General features: G+C 37.8%; 1 protein-coding gene across 3 annotated transcripts in view; it reads left to right on the top strand.

Moving 5' to 3' along the window:
• Positions 1 to 5,076, top strand: part of SALL3 (spalt like transcription factor 3) — a 25,478-nt gene that overhangs the window by 821 nt on the left and 19,581 nt on the right. The gene's annotated exons all lie outside the window — the stretch shown is intronic.

Genomic DNA, 5,076 nt, shown 5'->3' with positions numbered 1-5,076 from the left:
GGCCCCGGGGGCCTGCCCCGGCCGCTCCGCGCGTTGCCCCGGGGGACCGGGGGGGACCCAGGCAGGAGCGGGCAGGGCCACTCGGGTGCGCGGGGCCAGCGGAGTTGGTTTCATTATTTTCGAGAGGATTGAACAGCAGCTTTTCGCCTTGCCCCCTGCGCTGCCTTCCCCCCTTTTCCTGGCTCTGCTGCAACTGTAATTATTATCAGTGGTAGGTGACACGGAGTGCCACCACCGCCACCAGCCTCTGTCGCGCCGGCTGTAGGAAGTGGGCAAGGGTTATTTTCTAGCCCATCCGCCATTCCTCGCTTCCTCGCCACACGCAGGCACACGCACACTTGCTTTTATGCATCTGGGCTGCCAGGCTGCTAGTGAACAAGTGTCCAAAGCTGGAGAGATTTGGACTGTAATCCCGCTTTATTTCCACTTTGCTGTAATTTTCTTTTCGGGAACAGGGCTGCAGGGTTTTCGTCTTCCTTTTTCCTTTTTTTTTTTTTTTTTTAATTAGTTTTAATTTCCTTAGTAGTCCCTGGCACTGCAGTGTGCAAAGGCACACCACGGCCCATTCTCTCTTCTCCTGGACGAAGTTGAGAGCTTCCACTTGAAAGTTTTTCTTTTCCTCTTTGCATAGAGGCCACTGCTTTCTTAGTTTCTCACATAACCAAGCGGGATCCCCAATGTTTTCAGCTTTCTGTGTAGGCCCCTTGCTCCACTGTATTATCTCCTCTTTCTCCCTTCGAAAAGGAAAACAAAAAAATCCTTCTCCTGCTTTAAAACTGTAATTACTCTTAAGTTGCATCTGTGAGGAGAGAAAGGCAGCAAAGTTGAAGCCTGGGGAGGATTTTGACTATTGTATCTGAACTTTGCAGCCCTGAAGCTTAAGGCAGCACGAATCCACTTCATCAGGTTAAAACATCTGTCAGACTGGCAAATTGTTAAGCCTCCTGCTCCTTCCCAGGGTATTTGGGGAGGCAGGGAGCAAGTCCCACGCTGACCAGAGCTGCTAAGGGGGCTCCTGCCACTGTTCCAGGAAAACCCACTTGGGTGTTGACAATAAGAGGCGCATAGAGAAATGCTTCCTTCTGTCACAGTGGAGGAGCAAAGCAGTGCATTATCAATTTTTTTTTTTCCTTAGGAAACTGTGGTCGTGTAAAATAAATTAATATAGACAAGCAGAGGAGAATTAGTATTTTACTATGGAAGCAAGATTTGTTGAGCCCATCTCTGTTGGGTTGGGCTCTAGGTCTAAGAATTTATCATTAGCGTTACAAACTTTTACATGTTCTGAATTCATTTCAATACAGAAAAATAAAATCCCACTACTTCATTATGACACTCCTGGTGAGTTAATAAATTGAAAAAAAATTGTTAAACTAGGTTTTTGTTTTGTTTTGTGAATCTTATCTATGTAGCCATGTCACCCGAGATTAGAACAAGAGATATGCTAAAAAGAAACGCTTGCATATGGTGGGTAGATTAAGGACAAAGAATCTTTTTGTCATGGAAATGGTTTTTTTTTTCCCCTTTTTGGGGGGGTTTTGTTTTGTTTACTTCATCACATAGAATTTCTCACACTTGGTTTGTTTTGTATTGCCCTCAATGACTACATGATCAAATGAATGGATTTATTTCTGCCGAATGAGAAAGACAGTCTTTCCATCAAAAGGACTACATTGCATCCCAGTGAGGAATTTTAAAGCGTTATTATTGTGGTCCCTGAATAGCACAAAATCGGCTTTCACAGCAGCCCTAAAATGCAACAATGTAAATACTTTTCAGCCTTAGAAGGCTGTTATCAAAATGTGCTATGTTTCCTTTTATTAAAACATATTTTAATTAATAGAGTGAAACCCTTGATAGTTAACAATTAACAAGCTAAAGTTGGGTTTGCACTTTCATTTGAGAAATGTGAACAAGGTGGAGACAGGCTACAGGAGCAGAGGGCTATCTAGTGCACATTAGTGTAATGTAAATCATTTACATGTTATATTAGGAAGCCTAACGATTGCCATACTTGAAAGCAATTTTATAGGCCAGAAATAATGAGAGCTCCAAATCTCATGAATTAGAACACTTCTTGTCAAGTCAGTGTTCTTCGTTTCTGTTCACAGCTGTGATCAAGATATTGCTACAGTTCCTGAGTATATTTTGCAACAGGACAAAAATAGTTCGCACAGCGCAAGAATATTTGTCATTTTAAGAAAGCAAACTGGTTAAGCAGTATTATTTCATATGTGTAGCCTTTTCACTCATTTTGCTGTTTGTCTCCAAACAACGCAAGACTATACAAACAAAGCTTATTATTTATTTAATGAAATCATGTTTAATATCACCTCAAAATCGGTTTTATAGAATGAAGCATTTAAAAATTAATGTCCCATAAATGTAATCCTTACAGTGAAGGGACATTCACAGCAACAGAGAGAAGCCTGGCAGTTTGGGGTGCAGGAAGGAAGACAAACATTAGGCTTTTAAGTTGACTGGTTTTAAGTTGACTGGTCACAGCAGAACTTTCATGCTAACATTATCACAAACATTTTAGAAACTAAACAAATAATTTTATAGTCAGCGTGGGCTACAGCATAACACAACTGCATTCAGACAGGACATTGTCATGATGGTGAGAAACTGTTGGAAATCTGAAGATAATTAGCATGTCATCAACTACACATATACACTCCAAATCGTCTGAAATTGTCAAAAGTGAAATGCTAAAAAATATATTTTAAAATAATTTTGAAAATAAATATTAACAAACAGCTGCTGATGATCTATTTCTTGAAAAACTGCAGTGTAGAAGAGTGAACAAAAAACACGTATTTAAAAAAAAAACATGATTTGAGGTTGCTAAATGAGAAGATCTGCTGGAAATCATTTAAAAGCAGCAGCAGAAGGACTCAGATGACTGCCTGTAGAATACAATAATCTCAGTTTCTCAGTAAATGTAACGCATTGTAATAGCTGGAATTACATTTCTAATACACTTGCCTAATTCAACAGATTACAAATGAATCAGAATTGTAGATACAATGCACATGCTTCAACTCCAACTAATTTTAAAATGAACCATGGACATAGCATTTGTATTTTAAAGGTAGGGATAATAAGAATATTTTTGTTTGTTTGTGGGGGTTTGGGGGGTTTTTTTCATTTTGGTTGGTGTTTTGTCTTTTTCGGGTTTTTTTGTAGTCCTGAAAAGTTATTCTTAGAGTGTGCAAGTGAGGTTCTGGTAAGAGTGATCATAAATGGTGCTTTGGACTTCTTCATGTGAAGTTTCTGGCAAAGATGTATCATTGTTTAGCCTGAGGTAGAAGGGATACCTTGTAGTGAACTGCGCAAAGAGAGCTTTCTAATGTGCCTTTTGCAGTCATTTTTTAAAATACTGGACCTCTTTTTCCTCCCACTCTTCCTTCAGTACATACAACATAGTCTAAACTAATTGATCTGTTTCATCTTGGTAAAGTGGGATTGGGCTGTGCAGTTTTGGGCAGTTTGGTGACTGCACTCAGTATTCTTCTGGAGTATGTACACACAAGCTCAGCTACAGCAAAGACACAGTTCAGTGTGTAGCAGCCTGCCTCATGTGAGTGTGGTCACTCCATCTGCATATAGGGAGCATTAAAACACATTTTAGGGGGACATTTCTCCTATGAAATTGAGGTTATTCTCTGTTGCTTAGACACTGTTGCATTTAAAAGTTGAGAAGTCACAAGCAGCTGTCAGTAAACATAAAACTTAGGTGATTTTTGTGAATGTTTGTTCTGAGGCAAGTGTAAGAGAAGGCTTTTTGTTTTGAAAGATAAAGAACAAATAAGTATAGCTATAAATTGTCCCTTTGACTGGAAATGTTAATTGAAACTTTTTATATAAATACTTTTGCCATTACAGTAGAGACTTCACATTCAAACTCCGTAACATCTGTGTTTGTATAATTTTAAAAATACTCTGCACTGAACTGTGTTAGCCATAGAAAAATATTTGGAATAATAAGGAAACTACAGCAATTGGCCGATTTGCTGATGTGTGTATAACAATGGAAGTAGACAAAACTGGGTCAGATTTTATCTGGTGATACTGGTCCTGAAGTCTTACCATCTCCTGAGGTAGACTTTAAGGCACTTTTTTCAGACTGAGAGAGAGGAAATTTTGAAAGGTGTTTGTTTAAGTTCTGTGTAATTACACTATTTATATGCATACATTTAGCTGTTGAAAATTACTTTTCCTTGCCTAAGATAGAGGAAAAGTTACAATTCAAAAAACATGTGGCATTAGAAAAAGAGTAAAAATAAACTAATTAATAAAGATAATATTATTGCCATCTGAAAAATAGTCTGCCATCTGAAAAATAGTCTGAGTCCTGGGAAGATTTTCCTGATATCTCTCCTTCATTTGATTTGTTGTCTGCCAAACATAGACAAGCATATCTATTAACTATCCAGCAGTCAGGACATGAGTCAATCACTTTTGCTGATAATAAACCTGGTCTGGCATGACATCAAAATAGTTAAGTACTGACACAGTTTCTGTAATAAAGCATATAAAAATAATTTCTTTCATTATATTGTATTTGTAAAATGAGAGTTATTGTCTATATTTTTTTTCCAGAGGAAGCACTAGTAAATCTAGTTCTAGCAGTACCTTCATATTGAATTTTATATATCAATGTAAATCCTGTTTCCTTTGCGCTCTTAAAATTTCCCACAATGTAGTGAAGGTTCTTCATTAATACAAAAAACGGAATTTAGGCCAAAATGTACTTTTAGGAGCTGGTTCAGTTATAGTGTTGTTAGACCTTGGAAACATTTCTTCTTATCAAGGAAATACCCTTCAAAACCATGAAAGCCAGAAAGACAATTGTTTGTAAGGGTGACAGAAAACCATAATGCAACACATTTAAAAAATATGTTTCTTTTAAGTTGAAAAGTGAAAAGAGAATTAGAGAGAGGGGGCTTTACTATTTCCTTGCTGTAGTTAGGGTGCAAAAAGTGAGCATACTTGAACAATATTTATTATTATAGTGTAAGCTAAATCTTTACAAAAAGCCCTTCTGAAATTCTTATTGCCACTTTCTAATAC

This window comes from Corvus brachyrhynchos, unplaced genomic scaffold, assembly GCF_000691975.1.
Source record: "Corvus brachyrhynchos isolate BGI_N302 unplaced genomic scaffold, ASM69197v1 scaffold146, whole genome shotgun sequence".
NCBI lineage: Eukaryota > Metazoa > Chordata > Aves > Passeriformes > Corvidae > Corvus > Corvus brachyrhynchos.
This window is presented reverse-complemented; position numbering and strand designations above follow the sequence as displayed.